At 43.3% G+C, this 25,622-nt stretch overlaps 4 non-coding genes across 4 annotated transcripts; 1 reads left to right on the forward strand and 3 right to left on the reverse strand.

Moving 5' to 3' along the window:
- Window positions 1–718: 718 nt before the first annotated feature.
- On the reverse strand, window positions 719–790 carry trnaa-ugc (transfer RNA alanine (anticodon UGC)). The gene has a single exon. It is a non-coding gene; the product is annotated as a tRNA-Ala (tRNA).
- A 1,634-nt stretch (window positions 791–2,424) lies between these two features.
- On the forward strand, window positions 2,425–2,496 carry trnae-cuc (transfer RNA glutamic acid (anticodon CUC)). The gene has a single exon. It is a non-coding gene; the product is annotated as a tRNA-Glu (tRNA).
- A 3,101-nt stretch (window positions 2,497–5,597) lies between these two features.
- trnal-aag (transfer RNA leucine (anticodon AAG)) lies at window positions 5,598–5,679 on the reverse strand. The gene has a single exon. It is a non-coding gene; the product is annotated as a tRNA-Leu (tRNA).
- Window positions 5,680–8,349: 2,670 nt separating this feature from the next.
- Window positions 8,350–8,431, reverse strand: trnas-gcu (transfer RNA serine (anticodon GCU)). The gene has a single exon. It is a non-coding gene; the product is annotated as a tRNA-Ser (tRNA).
- Between the last annotated feature and the right edge of the window lie 17,191 nt (window positions 8,432–25,622).

The raw sequence follows: 25,622 nt of genomic DNA on the forward strand, positions 1-25,622 counted from the left end.
TTTTGTGTTGTTTTGTTTTTTACTGGAGGAAAACTTCAAATTGTGATGATGTGTCTGACTTAGAAACTGAACCCCCAAAAATCAAAAAGTCTCCTTCTTCTGTGCCGTGATCTCTGAGCTGATCATGATTGATCTCATCAATAATCCTTGGCAGCCGACCAGTCACACACAGCCCCCCCCCCCCCACACACACACACTGAGACATGCAGCAGCTCACAGTAACTGCCTCAGTCACACAGCAGATAGACTCCTTTCTATAACAAGATAAGCAGTAGAAAATGGATGGAAGTGATGATGAACTGATGAACAGGTGATTTGTCCAAAAGTCAACATCAGATTCATTTCCAATCTGTGGAAGCAGTTTCATCTTGAGGTTCCAGGTAAGAACAGCCAGCTGTGGGCTGACACACATCTCTTCAGGAGCACTTCTATGCTCCAAACTTGCCAGGTTGAATTGTGTCTGTATTCTGAGGGCAGCAGGAGGACGGAGGAGTGAGGACACACACATTTGGAACTGAGAGCAGCTGTGTGTGGGATTTCCCCTCCAAAGATAAAACCAGCTCCTTCATGCTGGCTATGAATGTTTACAGTCACACTGACCCTGCTACAAATACTTTGATATGCAACAGACTGGTTTCTCTTCTGGTAGTTTGTTATCGACTGTTGTCACATTTAAGGATCAATTTAGCTGATAAGATGAAGGCTCCAAAGGACCAGCTGGAGATGCCGGGGATTGAACCCGGGGCCTCATACATGCAAAGCATGCGCTCTACCACTGAGCTACATCCCCTCTGTCAGAGTCATTGTTTAACTGATGCAGCAACACAAACACAGACACAACATTTTTTTTAATTATTATTCTTCATTTTAGGGAAAAAAGGAAGTCAGCCTGTGATCTCAAAGGCTCTGTGATCTCAGGAGTTTCACTGTGATGTCAGCCCTCACAACCTTAGACCACAGAGGCAAGTCAGGCTCCAGGAAGCTGAGGCTGCTCCGTTCTCAGTCCAGTCCAGAGTGAAGGTTTCCCTCTCTGAAGCTTTCCAATCCAGCCCAGATCCTCTCTGACTAGCAGGAGTCTTTGACCAGGAAATGAGAATTATATTGAACGTCTGCTCATCCTCAGAATGAAGTAAAAGTATTTGTGTTCCTAAAATAATCTCCAGATGCTAAGATCAATTATTAACATTGATTGACAGCTCTAAACTGACCCACCATCACTATACAGTTGCAACTGAAATATTTAGAAATATTTCAAGGAAGCAGCAGGCCCTCATCTGCCCCGGTCCACCCGACTGTGTCCCCTGAGACAGATGACAGCTCGCTTCTGGCAGAGGCAGTTAGGTTGAGGACCGTTGCTGATGTCATCAACCGATGTCTCCATCACAAAAGGTGACAGACAGGATGGTCATGGACATAAAACAGAGGCCTAAGAATGAGAAAGAATGGTTGTCCTGACTGAAGTTTAGCTTGAGCTTTTTAATTTGTTACTAAAGGAAGTATTGGTACAAGTAAAGGCAGGCGAACTTTCCACAAATATTCAGAATTAACTTTGACAACCAAAACATGAACCAAGACGACAAAATAGTGAACATGAAAAAGGAACCAGTCCCACCTTCTTGTGTGTTCCTGCTGAAGTAAATGTTTATGAAGATTTGTTGTGTTCTTTTTCCAAAGGTCCAGCCAGCATTGCAGGTCTCAGGAGGAGGAGCCACTTCAGCAGGATCTGTGGGACAAATCCCCCCACGGTGAGACCTGTCCAGCTCCCTGCAGCTCTGCAAGTGTTACCAACTCTTCATTCCAGCTGTTTGGTTGAATCCCATTTTTTCACCTTTGAACCTTTTGAACACTGATGAGGAGGTGAGGCTGGAGGCAAAACCACAACCTCACGTCAGCTCACAGGATGAACCAAAATGCCAGACACTTCCTGTCACTGCTCCAGCACCACCTGTCTCCCCTCCATGTCTTTACCATCTGTGCAGCTTCCTGCTGTCCCTGCACCCTCACAGGTGATCGCTCCACCTGGAGCCTCACAGATGGGTTCTAACCTCCCAATACCTGCAGCCCAGCCTCGACCCACTCAGACACAGTCACCCGTTCAAGCTGGGCCTGGTACCACACTCCAGTACAGACAGAGAGAAAGAAGACACACGGGATCCTTTGAAGAAAATGTAATAAAGACAGGAAGCCCCCATCACATTGTCAGTGTTTCAGTGACTGGCATTGTGAAGAGACTGAGACAAAGTCAGTTATGAATGGAGGGCTGAGTTGGAGTAGAGGGGGGCAGGATCCTGGGGGTGGACTGTCTTTAGGAGGCTGAGGTGTCTGGTGGTCTTGGTGGACCCTCTGCATCTCAAGCTGAGACAACAGAGTCCTGTGTTCTTGAGTCATTGTCTATAGTCTCTGTTGTTGGAGAGCTCAGTGTGGTCCCTGATGGTCTAGTGGCTAGGATTCGGCGCTCTCACCGCCGCGGCCCGGGTTCGATTCCCGGTCAGGGAATGAGTTATTTAGAGGTTGAGGGAGAGGTGATCAGGTGGTCCACATGATGGTGGAGGTGATGAACTGTGAGTCCATCATGGCTCCAGTCTCACCCCCATTGCAGTGTTCTTGGTTCACTCTGCCATGGCCCCATGTTGAAGGGTGACTGTCTCATTCAGGTTCAACCCTTTGTTTGACTCTATTAAGTCACTGACTCCTGCAAGGACAAACTGTAATCCTCCTTAGTAGCTTTGGTTCCTTGCAGCACAGAAAGTCTGTTCACTGATGTAGGAACTGGAAAACTTAGAGCTCCGGTCCTTCGTTCCTTCCTACACTGAGCAGAACAAACACAGAACAGAGAGCAGTTCCTCCTACAGTTCTCAGAAAGTCTGAGGGCACCAAAGAAAGGAGGGAAATGCAATCAATGTTGAATTATTTTACATTTCTTATATTTGATCAAAGATAGAACTTAATAAGCGTCCATCAACCTGCAGGACAAACTCCTTCACTGTGTGGGAGGTTCAGAGTCCCTGGTTTGATTGCAGCTTTGACCTGAGCAGGTGTTCATCCTCATCTCAGTAACAGGGGACACTTTATCACAGCAGTGGACAAACATCAGCATTCATCACCCAGCAGCTCCTCTGATCAACAGAACAAGCTGAAGTATTCTGGAGAATGAGGGCATCGATCCCTCTACCTCTCACATGCTAAGCTAGCACTCTACCATTGGAGCTCAGTCCCCTTTTGAGCTTCCATTTGAGTTTTCTGTTCCCATCTCTATGGTAACGGTCAGTTTTGACCCACATCTTCAATCAGCTGTAAAATTCACTAAAAACAATTTTATATCATCCAAGTTGTTTCCATCTCTTGGTTTCCTTGGTAGGCTTCCTTATCCATGGAAATATTGATTTGAATATTTTGTTGTGGGCCTCTGGACCTTTTTTTAGTCAGTAAACCCTCGATTTCAATTAAAAAAATGATAAAATGAACCTTTGGGTTTGGCATAAAAGTCTTTTTTTCAGCAACAGAACTTTAATATAAACACTAAATGAAAAGCAGAACAGGCCAGAACACAAACTCTGCTCTGCCGTCCTTCCTGGTTACTGGGCATGGACTGCTGGAAGGGGCATTTTCCTCAGAAAGGGACAAGACGTTCATCCACTGTCACCTCTGGCCCTGGGTTGAATGTTGGTGCAAGGAGCTGCACCCATCTTTCCCAGACATCCCCAATGGGGGCAAGCTTGTCAGTTCTTGCTCCGGTGTCTCTGTGGTCAAATCTGAGGACTCTTGATGTTCGTTGAAAGTTCTGAAGTGGCCTTGTGGCCCGGAAAATATTTCTGCCTGTCGATGCGTCCCAGAGACGATCAGTGGCCTCACTGCAGGATCTGAACACTCCAGGAAGAAGAAGAACACCAATAGAAGCATCCAGGTGTCCCTCATCAATGTCTTTCCTCTTGTCACCATGGACTTTTTTTCCTTTGAGGTTTGTCACAGCAATGCTGACTCTTTGTAGTGACGGTGGCATGAACAGAACCATCAACCATAAACAGCTCCAAACATGTCTTGATGTCACTGCCTCTCGTCACAGCAAACCTTGTGATTCCAGGGCTCATTTTGATGACATCAGCAGCAGCTGCCCTGCCATGTACATCAGGAGACACTGAGCTCCAGCCAATGTTCCCTCTAGTTTTTCATGTGTCTGGTTATCCTCACAAGCTCCCTGAGCTCACTGAGGACCACTGTGAGCACCATCTGAGGTAGGACCTGCATGGAGGCCAGAGAGAGAGAAGAATCAGGGACAAGGATCTGTCGGTTTGCTGCTTTATGAAAATATTGTAAATGATTATTATTCTTCATAATATTGTTTTAGTAACCTGCTTAGGAGTTGTGAATGATGCAGAGTCCATGGGAAACAGCTAATGCTGTGGTACCCCCCCCCCAAGTTACTGTACAAACCTCAGAAACCTTTTGCCATAATAAGACAAGATGTTGTTATAGAGATGTAAAGATAAACCTATAGAGATGTACATGTATATAGATGTAGTCAAGTCAAGTCAGTTTTATTTGTATTGAACCAAATCACAACAAAAGTTCTCTCATGACTCTTTACTAGTAGAGCAGGTCTCGAACCAAACTCCTTCAATGAACCTCCACCCAACAGTTCTCCACCAGCAGCACATCCTGCAACAGTGGTGACAAAAACCTTCCTTTTAACAGGCAGGAACGTCGAGCAGATCCAGGATCAGTGGGGATGGCCTTCTGCTTTGACCGGTTGGGGGGAAAGAGAGCAGGAGAGCGGGGCAGAGACAAAGACAGAGAATGGAGGAAGACAGATATACAGAAGGAAAGAGAGGGACAGAGATAAAGAGAGAGAGAAGGGAAGAGACTGATGGACAGACGATGAGCAGGTGGAGCTACGGGTGGCAGCTTGAGCCTCTTCAGGTCTGCAGCCTCCTCCAGCAGCACCGACATCTGGGATGAAGGGAGAGAGAGTTAGTGACACATCTGAGTATGATTTATAAATGACAAATAAAGGAGGACAGAGAGGAGTAGAGAGAAGCCCAGTGCACCATGGGAGATCCCCCAGCAGCCTAAGCCTATAGCAGCATATCTAAGGGCCACCCTAAGCAGCCCAACTATAAGCCTGATCAAAAAGGAAGGTCTTTAGTCCGCTCTTAAAGGTCGAGAGGGTGTCTGCATCCTGGACTGAAACTGGGAGACGGTTCCACTGGAGGGAAGCCTGATAGGTGAAGGCTCTGGCTCCCAGTCTACTTTTAGAACTCTAGGAACCACCAGTAACCCTGCATCCTGGGAGCGAAGGGTTCTAGCTGGATAATAGGGGACTAGGAGCTCTGTCAGGGATGAAGGAGCCTGATTGTTGAGGACTTTGATGGTAGAAGGAGAATTTAGAATTCTATTCTAAATTTGACAGGTAGCCATGCAGAGAAGCCAGTACAGGAGTACTGTCTACTAGTTCTCATCAACACGCGGGCCGCAGCATTCTGGACCAGCTGGAGAGTTTTCAGGACCTACTTCTTCTTTTGGTCACAGGTTTGAAGATACCTGTGGAAGTGAAAGGAAAGGCTGTGAGAGCCACACCTCTCCAGTGACCTGGGACATGATGGCAGTGGTGGGATTTGAACCCACGCCTCCTTAGAGACTGGAGCCTTAATCCAGCGCCTTAGACCGCTGGGCCACACTACCTCACTGTGCTGTTCTCTGAGTTGGTCTGCTAAAGGCATGTTGAAGAGGAAGTAACAATGATATCAAACTTATTCTGAAGGGGGACCCCTTCCCTCCACGGTCACAGGAAGTGACGACAGCGCTGCTAGAAGCAGGAAAGAAATGGTAAAAGGACTCAGTTTGTACAGAGCCTTTCTACCTCAGCAGCACTCCAGGAGCTGAACAATGTCCTCTCATTCACACACACTCACACACTGATGCTGAAGGCTGCCATGCAAGGAGCCAACCTACTCATCAGAAGTATTTAGGGGTTCAGTCTCTTACTCAAGGACACTTTGACATGGTCACTGGAGAAAGTGAGGATCAAACCAGCCACCCTTTGGTTGCCAGACGGCCACGCTAATCCTGAGTCATGTGACCTGGATAAGATGGTGAACTACAGCTGATCGCCACGCTAGCAAACCTCTTTTGTTTGGTTTGTTGTTGTTTAGTGACTGTGGATGAATACACAGGAGAAGTTGAGCATGAATTTGTGTTCCCTGTTCACTTGAATATATGCAGGAGTGTGAGGTGGAAATAATACTTGGAGGAGAATGAGAGTTCAGTCTCAGCGCTATGACCTGTGCTGACACTAAAACATGTCAGCCCACAGAACAAAGATGGCAGTCCTCTGGGAAAGCAGGTACACCACACATACATGAAGAAACCCTACAGGAAGCAAATATGTTGCCAGAGACTTTTACTCTGTTTTTGTTGTTTACCCAAGTACAGGATTGGAGGGAGACTGATGGTCGCTGTTTGGGTTTTTGGAAAACAAGGAGGCTGTGGGTTCAAGCTGGATTCTCAGAGACGATTTCCCCAACCTCTACATTTGCATCTACACTGTCATCTAGTCATGTGACTGAAGTCATCCAGTCACGTGACTGAAGTCATCCAGTCATGTCAGTGATGTCACTCGGCAGGACTGTCATTGCCGTCTCATTCTAGAAAAGAATCCAGACTCCACCTGTGGCTCCATGATAACTGATGGACCTCTGGTTGGAGGCTGGACGATGATGTTTGGACTGGAAGGAAAACTCCTTGTCCAAATTCCATTGTGTTCAAGTTTAAAGTCCCACAATCAGAAGTAGCTGAATCTGACAGGTGGAGGTTTGGAACTACAAGATGGTGATGTTTTCTTGACTTGATGCTCTGACTGTCAGGGTGGATGACAGCTTCTTCTGCTGCTGCATCTGAGTGGCTAGGATTGGAGGTTTTACCTCCCAAGGTTGTCTGGTTCCAGGGGAAATTTTAAAATTCCAGTCCCCAACCTGGGCTGTTCTGAAACTCTTCTCCTGAATCACTCCTGAGCTGCAGCAAGAACAAATACCAGTGCCAACCAGATCAACTTAATGGCTGCTAACAGCCTCAGACACTTGATTTCCATCAATCTGGAGCCAAGAAGGCACTCACCTGTGGTTCTCCTCCAGGAGGGTCCAGGTTCTGCCATTGGGGCTCCTGGTGCCACTGCCAGAGAGCCTCAGCTGCACACTGCAACATTTCAACAGGAGATTGACATTCCTTCAAATGTCCTGACATCTTATTCCAATGGTTCTGTTCCATATTTATATTTCAAAATAAATCATACAATGAGGGGTGCACGGTGGTGCAGTGGTGCAGTGGTTAGCACTGTGGCCTCACAGCAAAAAGGTTCCGGGTTTGAGTCCCAGCTCTGGCACAGTATCTTTCTGTGTGAGTCTCCATGTTCTCCCTGTTCCTGTGTGGGTTCTCTTTGGTACTCCAGCTTCCTCCCACCATCCAAAGACATGCAATTTGGGGACGAGGCTGATTGATACTCTAAATTGACTGTAGGTATGAATGTGAGTGCGAATGGTTGTTTGTCTCTGTGTGTTGGCCCTGCGATGGACTGGCGACCTGTCCAGGGTGAACCCCGCCTCTTGCCCGTAGATGCTGGTATAGGCTCCACACCCCGCGACCCTTACTAGTAAGGAATAAGTGGAAGATGACGACAACGATCACACAATGAAACCTGCCACAGCTGGTTTAAGAGAGCGAACAAGCTAAGAGATCTGAAACCAGTAAAAAATGCTTTTCTGTGTGCAAACTAGTGAGGGGCATGGAAGGATATTTTACCACCAATACAGAACCCAGACTTTAGTCATGTGATGAGATGGCGACTCTGATTATGAAGTTAATGGACAAAATGTGAATTGAAAGAAAATACATTAAAAAATACGAACTAAACTAAATAAATAAATAAAGAAGCAGCACAAATAACGTTTTCTTCTGCACAAATTTACTGGAATTAGACTGTATTTTTGGTCAATGAGTAGATGAAAGAGTGTCAGATATATATTATATACATGTGATACATGAACGTGGCTTTGGACAAAAGCTCAGTGAAACTGTAGGATTGTAGAATTATTTAAACGTACTAAGTGGACTGTTTCAGGTTTCTTGAAGACGCTTCAGCTCTCATCCAAGAGGTGTCTTCAGTTTTCTTCACTGATGGGAGGATTTATGGCTCTAAGGGGGCGGGACCTTCTCCAGAGGTGATTGACACATGCGAGCTCTGGATTTCAGAGTTGTTTTGGTCAGGTTATGAAAGGGAAGTTGACACAAGTGGTATCTGTGTCAGTTAAAAGCCTCACAGTAATTCCATAATCTAGGAGCAGAAACTAGAGACACTTGCGACAAGGATGGGATTCGAACCCACGCGTGCAGAGCACAATGGATTAGCAGTCCATCGCCTTAACCACTCGGCCACCTCGTCTGCCGACAGCAACCCTGACCTCTGAAACAGCTGAACTCTTTGGAGCCCATTTGTCAGAAATGGACCCAGCAGGAGCCACTGAACACAACTCTGACATCATCAGGCTTCTTCCCAGCAGCTTGGTGCTCCAGAAGGAAGAATCCAGACCACCGCTACATCATCAGAGTGAACACCAGCTGATGTTTACCAGTTTAACAAGCCTTTGACAGCTAAATGACATCCAAGCTCAGATTCTCTTGTCCTGGTAGAACAAGTCAATGTTGAAGAAGACGAGAGCACCAGTCTCTTTCATCCAATGCTGGAACAGCGTTAGACTGAAGGTCTGAAGGTCCCTGGTCTGGTCCAGGTTTCAACAGGGGACCAGCATCAGCCAGCATTTAAATGTGGACAACAGTGGAGGTGAAGCCCACATCAAGGAAACAAGCCTCCTATCACTGTCCTGTGCTGAGTTTCTTTAAAAAAAAGTGAGACAACCTCAAGATTTTCTGTTTCCTCTTGTAGGATTTTGCCACATAGAATCAGAGCCAATCAAAAGCTTGTTGGACTTTAACGTTGGAGGACTGAACAAGTCATGACATCATCAGTTTTACCTTCACAGGTGCTCAATTTACTTTACTTTCAATTTTACAGAGGTAGAACCTGAAATCAAAGCTGTCTGTCCAAAGAAGTGAAAGCTTCCCAGGTTGTGATGTTCTTGTCTACAGACTCTGTCTTGTATGGAGCTTCAGTCTTTAATGAAAAGACTCCTCCATTAATAACATCACTGTGCCTCTGCAGTGAATCAGTCACTCCATCCATTTTCTGTACCACTGATTTGTTAAAGGTTATGGGGGGGTGACATTTGGTGAGAGGCAGGGTTCACCCTGAACAGGTCACCAGTCCTCAGGTCCACTGAACAGGTCCCCCATGTGGGATGATGGCGTTGAAGGCAGAGGAGAAGTCCAGGAAGAGAAGGCGGACATAGGAGTTCCTGCTCTCCAGATGGGTGAGGGCTCTGTGGACCACTGGTGAAATGGCGTCATCAGTGGAGCGGTGTTGCCTGTAGGCGTACTGGTGGGGGTCCACAGAGACATTGATGGAGGCCTCTATGTGGGCCTTGACCAGCCTCTCAAAGTACTTCATGACTACTGGGGTGAGTGCAATGGGTCGGTAGTCATTTTGGCCTGTCACTGTGGAGCACTTGGGGACAGGGACAATAGTGGCAGTCTTTAGGCAGGTGGGGACAGATGGCAGCGCCCGTGAGGTGTTGAAGATGTCCGCCAGCACCTTGGACAGCTGTTGTGCACAGTTCTTCAGTCCTCACCCTGGGATGTTGTCTGGGCCTGCAGCTTTGCGAGGGTTGATTCCCTGAAAGGTCTTCCTCACGTCTGCTGTGGTCACACTGAGGGGCGTGTCGTCAGGTGGTGGTGTGAGTCTGGTGCTGGGGGGGGGGGGGGGTGTCAGGGTCCTCGAAGCGGAGAAGAAACTGATTGAAGGAGTGAGGCGCTGGACCTGCTCTACTTGTGAAGTGTCATGAGATAACATTTGTTGTGATTTGGCGCTGTACAAATAAAACTTATGACTTAAATGGAAACTGTCTGGGGGGGGGGGGGGTGTAGCCTCCATCAGGGATGTGTTTGATGTCTGAATTCTGTCTTTGATGTCTGAATTTTGTTCATTGATCTCCTGCTTCAGTCTTTGATCTCTGAGTGATCCTAAACTCATCAACTCATCACATCACCTTCACAATCTGTAAAGAACCCGGGTGTCATTTTGGACTCTGAGCTGAATTTCATTCCACACGTCAAGAACATAACTAAGAGAGGTTTTTAATCATCTTAAGAACAGAGCCAGAATCGCCCGTTCCTCTCAGGCCAACACGGAGGTGCTGATGCATGCTTTTATTTCCAGTCGTTCAGATTCTTGTAGTGCCCTGCTGCTCTCTGGTCTCCCCAAAACAACCATCTACAATCTACAATGACTCCAGAACTCTGCAGCACGTGTGCTGACGAGGACCAGAGGGCGGGAGCTCATTACACCAGTTTTAAAGTCGCTGCATCGGCTCCCCGTGTGTTTCAGGATCAATTTTAAGGTTCTTTTAGTAGTTTTTAAGTGTCTTAATGGTCTTGGCCCACCTTATTTATCTGAACTGCTTTTGTCATATCAACCTTCGCGGACCCTGAGGTCCTCTGGCACCGGCCTTTTAGTCATTCCAAGAGTCAGAACTAAAACCCACGGGGAAGCTGCATCCAGCCATTATGGCCCAAAGTTCTGGAACAGCCTGCCAGAGAACATCAGGACCGCAGAGACTGTTGATGTTTTTAAAAGGAGGCTCAAGACTCCCCTTTTTAGCTAAGCTTTTAACTGACTTAGTCTCTCTTGTCCTTTCATTTTATCACAATATCTTATTGTTACTTTAGTCTTTTAATTATTTTATTCTACTTTTTTATTAGCTCTTAAAACTTTTAGATTTTGTAAATATTTTATGTCATTCTGATATTTTAATATGATTGTAATTTCTGTTCTTTCCTATTCTACCTTCTTTTAGTCTTTTAGTTTTTAGCTCCAGTGTTTCCTGGTGGGGGCCCTCCACACTGGGAGGTGTGTCTGGTCCGCCTGCGGGGGCGTCGTCCTTGGGATTGTCCAGGCCCGGAGAGCTGGGGGGCTCTGCATTATATGTGGAGTGTACCGGGGTCTGGGTGGCGGCGCTCCCTGTGGTTGTGGGCTGTGGCACCTCCTGGTGAGGATGGCCCCCATAGGTGGTCTTTCCTCACTAGGATTTTCAGTGCCCTGCCATGTTCCTACTTACAGTCAGTGTGTGGTTGTGTGTATGCGTGTGTGTGTGGGGGGGGGGTAGTGTGTGCATGTATGTGGTCATGTGGGTTGGGAAGGCCGGGTTCTTAACATGTATTTATTGTATTGTTTTATATTTTATTGAATGTTGCCTGTTTTCTCTCAGTTCTGTGAAGCACTTTGTGTTGCAGTCTCTGGATGAAAAGTGCTGTAAAAAATATAAATAAAGTAAACTAAAGCAGACGGACGACTCGAGAATGAGAGAGGAAAGAGTAAACAAAGCAGACTCTTTTGAGGTCTTCTCCTTGGTCCCTTCATTTTTTGAGAAGACACTGGACTCAACTGCTGTCCATGATTCTGGATTGTGTTGATATCGTTGTGAACGAGGATTAGGCCAGGTTTTGTAGGCGGGATCACTGGTGTGCAAACACACCTGACGCTGTGGAGAAAAGATGGCGAGCCACCCACAGGAGAGAGAGAGTCGGAGTGGAAAATGGCGCTGCAAACCTCACCCACCCAGGTGACACTGACCCTGACGGTGGGATTGTGGTAGGACAGAACTGACAGGTTTCACAGAGACACCTTGAATTTCTTTTGGACTGATAACGGACTGAACGAAAAGACTGGTGATGAACGGGAGAGACTCTGATTATTGATTTGTGAGATTGACTTGTAAATTGAAATACTTTGGCCCTGAGTTTTATTTTTATAACTTTGTTTTGTTCACGTTTCCTGATTGTGTGCCAAATCGGTGTTACATGAGTGGGTTGTTGAAAGGGAGTTCAAGCTTGGATAGAGCCGGTGAAACAAACCAACAGGAAGAGGGAACGTAGAACTAAAACTCATACATAGGCTGAACCAAGATCAAATGAGAACCTAGACTGAGGAAACTCAAATAGACACCGTGAAGTAAACAAACAATCATAGAAATCCAGCCACCAAATTAAACCTCAACTCAAATAAGTCGGGTTAACTTCAAATAAGACTCAAAAGAGGTCAATAACCTGATTCTCCTGAGGTCTGGTTTCTGTCTGTTGGTTGGAGGGAGACTCCTTTATTGAATGTGTGTGGATGTAAAGGGTTTGGAACCAATAGTTTTTGTTTTTCTGACATTTTCTGTCTATAAAGAAGTCGGCAGTTTTATTCACTGACTAGTCTGTGGTCTGTTATTCTTACATTAGAATCAACCACTCACATGAGCCTAAAATCTCTGGTCCTCCACCTGAAGTGAGACACATGGGAACTTTGACCCTCATCAACCATGCAGGGAGGAGTTCTCAGAGTTTGATTGTGCTGATGAATCATCAGAACTCTCCATCACGCCGTGACGAGGACATCTCAGTGTCAAATCTGTCATTTCCTGCTGCCAGTAGGTGGCGCTGTGGTCACCACTGACCTGTAGATGTGTTCAGACTGGGATGTTGATCAAACCTGGAAGTTTCAAACAGATCTGACAGGTGGAGAGGATTCAGAAGAGTTGAAGCTTCATTTTAGTTGGAGCCTGAAAATGAGGAGAGACTGAGGGCTCCCAGGAGTTGCAGGTAGGTGCTGCCCCCTAGTGACTCAATGGAGAACAACATGTAATGACATGAACGTTCTCCATTTTTCCATTTCTTGACTTCATTCATCCTCAAACTTCTTCAAGCTGGAAGAGAGTGAGATCATTTAAAGTAGAGAGTCAATAATCAGCATCTCATCACTCATTTGTTCTCTGGTGGTGACCTCACGACTCAGCAGTGTGACATCACACATTTCGCTGATGTCATCCTCAAGTGTGTCACTCAGTTCATGCAGCCTTCATTGTTTTATTTTATTATTTCCTTTCACTTTGATCTTCACAAAGACAAAGTGCGTCTGATGGAGGCACCGCTGACAGAGTGGAATGTTTCCATGTTGCCATGACAACGTGAGGCCCCTCACCTCCTCTGTTCCTTCTGCCGGTCGGCGTCAGAAGAGCAAGATGGCTGCTTCTCCATCTGGGTGGATGAGCAGCTCCTCCCATCTCAGGCAGACGCTCCCTGGCTGCATGTCAGCAGCTCCTCAAAGCTCCTTCTGGTTTCTTTGCTCTCCTGATGCTGCGCTGGTGGATTTGTCCACCTCTCATTCTCCAGGATTCTCAGCCTCATGTTCTCTCCCTCCTGTTCCAGCTCCTCCAAGTTTCCAGTGGAAGTTTGGCTTTTGTTTGCTACTTTGTCTTTTCTCCTCTGTTGGTGCTTTGAGTTCCTTTGTTGTTCTTTGTCTTTTCATCATTCAAGCCTCCTTTTGTTGAACGCTCCTCTCCCCCGTCTGTATTTGGGTCCTGTTCTCCTCCACTTTGGCCAAGAAGGCGGCCCAACAAGAGTCACCAGTGATGTCACAGCTCCTGGATGCCCCGCCCCTTTATCTGGTGCAGGTTGTGTGATGTCACTGAATCCCACTCAGACCAAACCAGTCAGAGATCAGTGTGTTTGTGTCAGTGATGTCATCGCTGCTGACGTCACAGCCCTCCATCCAGACACGCCAGACTGAGGTGGAGGAGGTGATGTTGGGGTTTTCAAGGTCTTCGTCATGAGTGGGAGGGGCTGAGCTGGTGAATGATCAGCTGACCAGGTCTGGGCTCAGTTCAGATGTTGGGCCACTGCTGACTGCCGTTTGCCTGAGGAAGACCCAACGTTCCCCTCAAGAAATGGAGGACAGTTTTTAGTGCAGCGTTCATTCTGGTTGGAGTTTTCCTTTCCTTTGCCCTGCACCTCTCTGGTGGGGAGGTGCTCCCTGTTGACGAGGACTCAGTGGAGAAGACTGGACCAGGACCTTCACTGGTTCAAGGAGCACCGAGGCAAAGGGAGGCCCAGACCAGCAGCCAGGGTGACCAGTTTGAAAAGCTGCTCCTCTTCCATGCTGACTTGTTGGTGTCTCCTCTTTTATTCCTGAGTGATTTTAATCTCAGCTCTCTGAACCTGAATGGAGCAGAACCAGGAAATCATTGCAGGAAATCATGGAGGAGAAATGAATGAATGAGACTTCCAGTCAAACTGAGACAAACGTCCAGGTTTGGTCATCAAAGATATCTGACATTCATCAGTAGACTGACAAAGATGCTCATTATTATTGCAGCAGATTAAACTAGAGAATAAAGAGGGTCTCACTTTGGAAAACAATATTGCAGGATATTTTTGTTTTATCAGAGAGGCTTTAATGTCTGTCTTTGATGTCTAAACTCTGACTCTGATGTCCTTGGTGGTGACTGAATTCTACCCCCTGACAGACGGAAGGCTCATATTGGCGATGCAGGTAGGTGCTGCCCCCTAGTGACCCAATGGAGAACAACATGTAATGACATAAACGTTCTCCATTTTTACACTTGTGAGATAAAAATACCTCACAGCAAGAAGGTTCAGGGTTCCAGTCCCGGCTGGAGCACAGGATCTTTCTGTGGGAGTCTCCATGTTCTCCCTGTTCCTGTGTGGGTTCTCTCTGGTACTCCAGCTTCCTCCCACAGTCCAAAGACATCAAGAGGGGACGAGGCTGATTGATACTCTAAATTGACTGTAGGTGTGACTGTGAGTGTGAATGGTTGTCTGTCTCAATGTGTTGGTCCTGTGATGGACTGGTGACCTGTCCAGGGTGAACCCCACCTCTCACCTGTAGATGCTGGGATAGGCTCCACCCCCATGACCCTTATCAGGAATAAGAGGAAGACAATGGATGGATGGATGTTGGAAACGACTGCAATACAGTATATAAATATTCTAGTTCCATACATGGGAACCTGGTTCTTCTGCTCTTTAACATCCTCCAATAGGAATGGACCGTCTATGACAAAGTATCAATAAATCTATCAAGGAGGAAGAAGAATTCTGATCAAAGAACTGAAGTCAATCTGGAGATCAGTTGATCTCTGGAAGGAGGAGGAGGAGGCATCCTGTGCTTTTATCTCTCTGTTCATGTCTCCTGCTGAGTGTGTGTGTGTGTGTGTGTGTGTGTGTGTGTGTGTGTGTGTGTGTGTGTGTGTGTGTCCCAGCTGCAGCAGTCAGTTCAGGTTCCTTCAGTGTGACTGAGGGAGGTTTCTGTCCGATGGTTTCTCCCAGTGTGAACACAGCCTGACTGCTGATGCTGTGCCGACTCTGACAGTGGTTCAGTTTTTCTCAGTGGCTTTGTTGCTGCTCTCAGATCAGAATGAAAGTTCTCTCAACTCTGAGTTCAGCCTCCACAACATCGAGTCACTTGTTTCTCCTTCCTTTGATCAAATAGCGAACGCTTTTGGACGAGGAGGGAGGAAACCACGGCGTTTCACTGCTTTACATTTAGAATCTCACGCCAAGCCGGAGAAACAGGTCCTGAATCAGTCACGTGGTCACTGCCAGCTGGCGAGGCTTCGGACGTCACCACATACGTCATCAAAATGCGCTTCGAAAGAAGAAGAAGCGGAAGGTTTTCGTTTTCAAACAACAAGGAAAGAAGGAGAAGTCCGTGAACCCCCGGCCTCGGTCTTTGTCTCCTGAAGGCTGAGTGGCGCACGCACACACGCACACACACACACACACACACACACACACACACACACACACACACAGCCTGTCTTCAGTATAAAATGGTCTGTCACGTTCTCTCACGTTGGAAGATTTCTCTGACTCCATTGTGAATACAGAGATTCTTCATCTGCCACCTGAGTCTTGATCCACTGATTCCTCTGATCCACCTCTTTCTGCTCCAACAAGGCTGACATGGATCAGGTGGGTCCATGTCATCCAATCAGGAGGTTTCTCCTCTCAGTTAATTTTCTTCATCCCAGTTTAGATTGATTCTCCTCAGCCTGATGAAGGAGCATCTGATCAGGTGTTTGGCTGCTTGTTGGTTGTAATTCCATAGATTTTAATCTCAGATGTTATAGAATTAATAAGAACACCTTAAAGACCTTTGTCCAACACTTGAAACTCTCCTGTCTGTCCAGGCCCACTGGCCTTTGGTAGTGAGGTGGTGGATGCATGTGAATGAAATGAGGCTGGTGTTGCTGTGAGGAGCCACTAGAGGGAGACACCTGTCGTTCCTCCCAGCTGACAATGAGGCTTCACAGCTGCATTTGAAGCTGTCCTTTATTGGTCCCAACTGTCTTGAGCTCAGGGGCCAAACTCACCAACAACACTTCCTCCTGGTCATGTGGTCTGTTTGTCAGGAGATTCCCAATCCAAAGTTGTTGACACACAAGAGAAGAAAACACGTCAAAGTTTGTTCATTTTTATGAATCAAACTGAAAATGAACAGAAGAGTGACGATGAAAATGGATTCAAAAATAATAAATAATCATGAATAATGAATAAATACTCAGAATTTACTGGCATTTGACTGCATTTTGTGGTTAATCAGTAGATGAAAGAGGAACATATATATTCTATACATGTGATGTACGTACGTGGCTGTGGACAAAAGCGTCTGCTCAATGAAATTGTAGGATTGTAGAATTCTATAAATGTAGAATATAATTGTAGAAATGCTCTCTCTCACCACCCCCAACGTCTGTGCCAGGGTCTCTGGCCAGTGGTCAATGGCTCCTATCACCTGCCCAGGATGGATCCAGCTTGCTTGTCTTTGTAATTCTGCACTTATTAGAGACCTGGAAACAAAGGAATGCTGAAAAAGAGAAAATAGGACCTCACACAAATGGGCTTGTGACAGAAATTAAGATCATTTTGTGGATATCCATCCTCTTCAAATGTGTGTGTGAATGTGGTCGTTGTGGCCGAGTGGTGAAGGCGATGGACTAGAAATCCATTGGGGTGTCCCTGCTCAGGTTGGAGTCCTGCCAGCAACGTTAAACTGTTGATGTTCTATGTCAGGGTGAACGTCCTACCTGTGCCTGATTCAGTGTGGTGGCTCACACCTGAATTTATCCTAACAAGCTAACTTCTTAACGCCAATCTACACAGTTTGAATCATCAAAACCTCAAACTGCAGTAAGATTTTTCAATTCTCTCATCCACAACAATCCTCATCAATAAAATCTGGAAGAAGGAACCGCAGAAAGTCTGCAGGAGAACGTCGACGAGTGCTGCCACCGACCCGTCATGGGGAGGACCGGTAACGTGGCGACCCCACTTCCCAAAAGAAGCCGACCGTCCAGCGCACCCTCATCACCCAATAAGGACCTAGGGGACATCCTGGACTCAGTTGACAGGAAACTAACAAGTTCCGATGCTGGACTCTCTCGTGGAAATCCTCCACGAAGAGCCTCCATGAGTCTCTGGGACTCAGCCAGCAAAAGGTGGCTTCACTGGCCGCTAAAAATCAAGCCCTTAAAGCCTCCAGCCTCCCATCACTGTTTCCTCCCTCTCAAATATGTATCCTGAAATATGGATTTGAGTCTTTAGATGCTGTAACGTCCAAAGATCATATTCTTATTGACCCTCCCCCTTCTTTGTTCCACCATGGAAAGAGGAGAACTCTATTCTAGTTTAGTGGATGAACATAGAGGGACTACACCTGGATCTCTGTGTTTAACAAACAATTGAGTTAAACATCAGGAGTCATGAGTTTGCTCAAAACTAATGACTTGGAGTGAGTTCAATGAGTTCATAGCCAACAATTCTCCATCAGCAAGCACATCCTGCAACAGTGGTGATAAAAACCTTCCTTTTAACAGGCAGGAAAGTCGAGCAGATCCAGGATCAGTGGGGACGAGGTTACAAACAAAGGTACCTCAAAACCTCAAAATAATACTGCAGTGATGTCGAAAGAATTGCTCATGATCTCAAAATGATGCGACAGTAATGGAGGAAGAGTTGCTAATAACCTCAAAATAATGCTACAATGATGTTGTAAAAATTGCTAATGAACTCAAAATGATGCTAACAGTAATGTAGTGAAAGTTTCGAATAACCTCAAAGTAATGCTGACAGTGAGTTGCTTCGAACCACAAAATAATGCGACAGTGATGTTGGAAACATTGCCAATGATCTCAAAATAATGCGACAGTAATGTAGTTAAAGTTGCTACGAACCTAAAAATAAATACGACAGTGATGTCGTGAGAATTGCTCATGAACTCAAAATGATGCTCACAGTAATGTAGTGATAGTTGCTAATAAACTCAAAGTGATGCTGACAGTAATGTAGTAAGAGTTGCTACGAACCTTAAAATAATGCAAAAATAATGTAGTAAGAGTTGCTACGAACCTCAAAATAATGTGACAGTGATGTCAGAAGAATTGCAAATGATCTCAAAATGATGCGACAGTGATTTAGTAAGAATTGCTAATGAACTCAAAATGATGCTAACTAATGGAGTGAACGTTTCGAATAACCTCAAAGTGATGCTGACAGTAATGTAGTAAGAGTTGCTACGAACCTTAAAATAATGCAAAAATAATGTAGTAAGAGTTGCTACGAACCTCAAAATAATGTGACAGTGATGTCAGAAGAATTGCTAATGATCTCAAAATGATGCAACAGTGATGTAGTAAGAATTGCTAATGAACTCAAAATGATGCTAACAGTAATGGAGTGAAACTTTCGAATAACCTCAAAGTGATAGCTTACAGTCATGTAGTAAGTGTTGCTACGAACGTCAAAATAATGCGACAGTAATGTAGTAAAAGTTGCTACGAACCTCAAAATATTGCGACAGTGATGTCGGAAGAATTGCTAATGAACTCAAAATGATGCTAACAGTAATGTAGTGATAGTTGCTAATCAACTCAGTCATGCTTACAGTAATGTAGTAAGTGTTTCGAATAACCTCAAAGTGATGCTGACAGTCATGTAGTAAGGGTTGCTACGAACCTCAAAATAATGCGAAAGTAATGTAGTAAAAGTTGCTACGAACCTCAAAATATTGCAACAGTGATGTCGGAAGAATTGCTAATGAACTCAAGATGATGCTAACAGTAATGTAGTGGTAATTGCTAATCAAGTCAGTGACGCTTACAGTAATGTAGTAAGAGTTTCGAACAACCTCAAAGTGATGCTGACAGTCATGTAGTAAGAGTTGCTAATGAACTCAATTCAATGCTACAGTGATGTCGTGAGAATTGCTCATGAACTCAAAATGATGCTAACAGTAATGTAGTGATAGTTGCTAATAAACTCAAAGTGATGCTGACAGTCATGTAGTAAGAGTTGCTACGAACCTTAAAATAATGCAACAATAATGTAGTTAGAGTTGCTACGAACCTCAAAATAATGTGACAGTGATGTCAGAAGAATTGCTAATGATCTCAAAATGATGCGACAGTGATTTAGTAAGAATTGCTAATGAACTCAAAATGATGCTAACAGTAATGGAGTGAACGTTTCAAATAACCTCAAAGTGATGCTGACAGTCATGTACTAAGAGTTGCTACGAACCTCAAAATAATGCGACAGTAATGGAGTAAAAGTTGCTACGAACCTCAAAATAATGTGACAGTGATGTCAGAAGAATTGCTCATGATGTCAAAATGATGCGACAGTGATTTCGTAAGAATTGCTAATGAACTCAAAATGATGCTAACAGTAATGGAGTGAACGTTTCGAATAACCTCAAAGTGATGCTGACAGTCATGTACTAAGAGTTGCTACGAACCTCAAAATAATGCGACAGTAATGTAGTAAAAGTTGCTACGAACCTCAAAATATTGCTACAGTGATGTCAGAAAAATTGCTTATGAACTCAAGATGATGATAACAGTAATGTAGTGATAGTTGCAAAGAAACTCAGTGATGCTTCCCGTAATATAGTCAGAGTTTCAAACGACCTCAAAGTGATGCTGACAGTCATTTAGTAAGAGTTGCTAATGAACTCAATTCAATGCTACAGTGATGTCGTGAGAATTGCTCATAAACTCAAAATGATGCTAACAGTAATGTAGTGATAGTTGCAAATAAACTCAAAGTGATGCTGACAGTAATGTAGTAAGAGTTGCTACGAACCTGAAAATAATGCAAAAATAATGTAGTAAGAGTTGCTACGAACCTCAAAATAATGTGACAGTGATGTCAGAAGAATTGCTAATGAACTCAAAATGATGCTAACAGTAATGGAGTGAACGTTTCAAATAACCTCAAAGTGATGCTGACAGTCATGTACTAAGAGTTGCTACGAACCTCAAAATAATGCGACAGTAATGTAGTTAAAGTTGCTACGAACCTAAAAATAAATACGACAGTGATGTCGGAAGAATTGCTAATGAACTCAAGATGATGCTAACAGTCATGTAGTGATAGTTGCTAAGAAACTCAGTGATGCTTACAGTAATGTAGTAAGAGTTTCGAACAACCTCAAAGTGATGCTGACAGTCATTTAGTAAGAGTTGCTAATGAACTCAATTCAATGCTACAGTGATGTCGTGAGAATTGCTCATGAACTCAAAATGATGCTAACAGTAATGTAGTGATAGTTGCTAATAAACTCAAAGTGATGCTGACAGTAATGTAGTAAGAGTTGCTACGAACCTTAAAATAATGCAAAAATAATGTAGTAAGAGTTGCTACGAACCTCAAAATAATGTGACAGTGATGTCAGAAGAATTGCTAATGATCTCAAAATGATGCGACAGTGATTTCGTAAGAATTGCTAATGAACTCAAAATGATGCTAACAGTAATGGAGTGAACGTTTCGAATAACCTCAAAGTGATGCTGACAGTCATGTACTAAAAGTTGCTACGAACCTCAAAATAATGTGACAGTGATGTCAGAAGAATTGCTAATGATCTCAAAATGATGAAACAGTGATGTAGTAAGAATTGCGAATGAACTCAAAATGATGCTAACAGTAATGGAGTGAAACTTTCGAAAAACCTCAAAGTGATGCTGACAGTCATGTAGTAAGAGTTGCTACGAACCTCAAAATAATGCGACAGTAATGTAGTAAAAGTTGCTACGAACCTCAAAATATTGCGACAGTGATGTCAGAAGAATTGCTAATGAACTCAAAATGATGCTAACACTAATGTAGTGATAGTTGCGAATCAACTCAGTCATGCTTACAGTAATGTCGTAAGTGTTTCGAATAACCTCAAAGTGATGCTGACAGTCATGTAGTAAGAGTTGCTACGAACCTCAAAATAATGCGAAAGTAATGTAGTAAAAGTTGCTACGAACCTCAAAATATTGCGACAGTGATGTCGGAAGAATTGCTAATGAACTCAAGATGATGCTAACAGTAATGTAGTGGTAGTTGCTAATCAAGTCAGTGATGCTTACAGTAATGTAGTAAGAGTTTCGAACAACCTCAAAGTGATGCTGACAGTCATGTAGTAAGAGTTGCTACGAACCTCAAAATAATGGGACAGTGATGTCGGAAGAATTGCTAATAAACTCAACATGATGCTAACAGTAATTTAGTGATAGTTGCTAAGAAACTCAGTGATGCATACAGTAATGTAGTAAGAGTTGCTACGAACCTTAAAATAATGCAAAAATAATGTAGTAAGAGTTGCTACGAACCTCAAAATAATGTGACAGTGATGTCAGAAGAATTGCTAATGATCTCAAAATGATGCGACAGTGATTTAGTAAGAATTGCTAATGAACTCAAAATGATGCTAACAGTAATGGAGTGAACGTTTCGAATAACCTCAAAGTGATGCTGACAGTCATGTACTAAAAGTTGCTACGAACCTCAAAATAATGTGACAGTGATGTCAGAAGAATTGCTAATGATCTCAAAATGATGAAACAGTGATGTAGTAAGAATTGCGAATGAACTCAAAATGATGCTAACAGTAATGGAGTGAAACTTTCGAATAACCTCAAAGTGATGCTGACAGTCATGTAGTAAGAGTTGCTACGAACCTCAAAATAATGCGACAGTAATGTAGTAAAAGTTGCTACGAACCTCAAAATATTGCGACAGTGATGTCAGAAGAATTGCTAATGAACTCAAAATGATGCTAACACTAATGTAGTGATAGTTGCGAATCAACTCAGTCATGCTTACAGTAATGTCGTAAGTGTTTCGAATAACCTCAAAGTGATGCTGACAGTCATGTAGTAAGAGTTGCTACGAACCTCAAAATAATGCGAAAGTAATGTAGTAAAAGTTGCTACGAACCTCAAAATATTGCGACAGTGATGTCGGAAGAATTGCTAATGAACTCAAGATGATGCTAACAGTAATGTAGTGGTAGTTGCTAATCAAGTCAGTGATGCTTACAGTAATGTAGTAAGAGTTTCGAACAACCTCAAAGTGATGCTGACAGTCATGTAGTAAGAGTTGCTACGAACCTCAAAATAATGGGACAGTGATGTCGGAAGAATTGCTAATAAACTCAACATGATGCTAACAGTAATTTAGTGATAGTTGCTAAGAAACTCAGTGATGCATACAGTAATGTAGTAAGAGTTTCGAACAACCTCAAAGTGATGCTGACAGTCATTTAGTAAGAGTTGCTAATGAACTAAATTCAATGCTACAGTGATGTCGTGAGAATTGCTCATGAACTCAAAATGATGCTAACAGTAATCTAGTGATAGTTGCTAATAAACTCAAAGTGATGCTGACAGTAATGTAGTAAGAGTTGCTACGAACCTTAAAATAATGCAACAATAATGTAGTAAGAGTTGCTACGCACCTCAAAATAATGTGACAGTGATGTCAGAAGAATTGCTAATGATCTCAAAATGATGCGACAGTGATTTAGTAAGAATTGCTAATGAACTCAAAATGATGCTAACAGTAATGGAGTGAACGTTTCGAATAACCTCAAAGTGATGCTGACAGTCATGTACTAAGAGTTGCTACGGACCTCAAAATAATGTGACAGTGATGTCAGAAGAATTGCTAATGATCTCAAAATGATGCAACAGTGATGTAGTAAGAATTGCGAATGAACTCAAAATGATGCTAACAGTAATGGAGTGAACGTTTCGAATAACCTCAAAGTGATGCTGACAGTCATGTACTAACAGTTGCTACGAACCTCAAAATAATGCGACAGTAATGTAGTAAAAGTTGCTACGAACCTCAAAATGTTGCGACAGTGATGTCGGAAGAATTGCTAATGAACTCAAGATGATGCTAACAGTAATGAAGTGATAGTTGCTAATAAACTCAAAGTAATGCTGACAGTAATGTAGTAAGACTTGCTACGAACCTTTAAATAAAGCAACAGTAATGTAGTTAGAGTTGTTACGAACCTCAAAATAATGTGACAGTGATGTCAGAAGAATTGCTAATGATCTCAAAATGATGTGACAGTGATGTAGTAAGAATTGCTAAAGATCTCAAAATGATGCGACAGTGATGTCAGAAGAATTGGTAATGATCTCAAAATGATGCTAACAGTAATGGAGTGAAACTTTCGAATAACCTCAAAGTGATGCAGACAGTCATGTAGTAAGTGTTGCTACAAACCTCAAAATAATGCGAAAGTAATGTAGTAAAAGTTGCTACGAACCTCAAAATATTGCGACAGTGATGTCAGAAGAATTGCTAATGAACTCAAGATGATGCTAACAGTAATGTAGTGATAGTTGCTCATAAACTCAAAGTGATGCTGACAGTAATGTAGTAAGAGTTGCTACGAACCTTAAAATAATGCAACAATAATGTAGTAAGAGTTGCTACGAACCTCAAAATATTGCGACAGTGATGTCGTAAGAATTGCTAATGATCTCAAAATGATGCGACAGTGATGTCGTAAGAATTGCTCAAAAACTCAAAATGATGCTAACAGTAATGGAGTGATTGTTTCGAATAACATCAAACTGATGCTGACAGTCTTGTAGTAAGAGTTGCTACGAACCTCAATATAATGCGACAGTAATGCAGTAAAAATAGCTACGAACCTCAAAATGATGCGACAGTGATGTCGGAAGAAATGCTCATGAACTCAAAATGATGCTAACAGTAATGTAGTGATAGTTGCTAATCAAGTCAGTGATGCTTACAGTAATGTAGTAAGAGTTTCGAATAACCTCAAAGTGATGCTGATAGTCATGTAGTAAGAGTTGCTACGAACATCAAAATAATGCGACAGTGATGTCAGAAGAATTGCTAATGATCTCAAAATGATGCGACAGTGATTCAGAAAGAATTGCTCATGAACTCAAAATGATGCTAACAGTAATGGAGTGAACGTTTCGAATAACCTCAAAGTGATGCTGACAGTCTTGTACTAAGAGTTGCTACGAACATCAAAATAATGCGACAGTGATGTCAGAAGAATTGCTAATGATCTCAAAATGATGCGACAGTGATTCAGAAAGAATTGCTCATGAACTCAAAATGATGCTAACAGTAATGGAGTGAACGTTTCGAATAACCTCAAAGTGATGCTGACAGTCTTGTACTAAGAGTTGCTACGAACATCAAAATAATGCGACAGTGATGTCAGAAGAATTGCTAATGATCTCAAAATGATGCGACAGTGATGTCGTAAGAATTGCTTTTGAACTCAAAATGATGCTAATAGTAATGGAGTGAAAGTTTCGAACAACCTCAAAGTGATGCTGACAGTAATGGAGAAAAAGTTGCTACGAACCTCAAAATAGTGCGACAGTGATGTCAGATGAACTGCTAAAGATCTCAAAATCATGCGACAGTGATTTAGTAAGAATTGCAAATAAACTCAAAATGATGCTAACAGTGATGGAGTGAAAGTTTCGAATAACCTCAAAGTGATGCTGACAGTCATGTAGTAAGAGTTGCTACGAACCTCAAAATAATGCGACAGTAATGTAGTAAAAGTTGCGATGAACCTCAAAATATTGCGACAGTGATGTCGGAAGAATTGCTCATGAACTCAAAATGATGCTAACAGTAATGTAGTGATAGTTGCTAATCAAGTCAGTGATGCTTACAGTAATGTAGTAAGTGTTTCGAATAACCTCAAAGTGATGCTGACAGTCATGTAGTAAGAGTTGCTACGAACCTCAAAATAATGCGACAGTGATGTCGGAAGAATTGCTCATGAACTCAAAATGATGCTAACAGTAATGTAGTGATAGTTGCTAATCAAGTCAGTGATGCTTACAGTAATGTAGTAAGTGTTTCGAATAACCTCAAAGTGATGCTGACAGTCATGTAGTAAGAGTTGCTACGAACCTCAAAATAATGCGACAGTGATGTCGGAAGAATTGCTAATGAACTCAAGATATTCTAACAGTAATGTAGTGATAGTTGCTAAGAAACTCACTGATGCATACAGAAATGTAGTAAGAGTTTCGAACAACCTCAAAGTGATGCTGACAGTCATTTAGTAAGACTTGCTAATGAACTCAATTTAATGCTACAGTGATGTCGTGAGAATTGCTCATGAACTCAAAATGATGCTAACAGTAATGTAGTGATAGTTGCTAATAAACTCAAAGTGATGCTGACAGTAATGCAGTAAGAGTTGCGACGAACCTCAAAATATTGCGACAGTGATGTCGGAAGAACTGCTAATGATCTCAAAATGATGTGACAGTGATGTAGTAAGAATTGCTAATGAACTTAAAATGATGCTAACAGTAATGTAGTGA

The sequence above is a fragment of the Aulostomus chinensis genome, chromosome 1, assembly GCF_037954235.1.
Source record: "Aulostomus chinensis isolate RoL2024-O1b breed Wild chromosome 1, RoL_Achi_v1.0, whole genome shotgun sequence".
In the NCBI taxonomy this organism is placed as follows: Eukaryota; Metazoa; Chordata; class Actinopteri; order Syngnathiformes; family Aulostomidae; genus Aulostomus; species Aulostomus chinensis.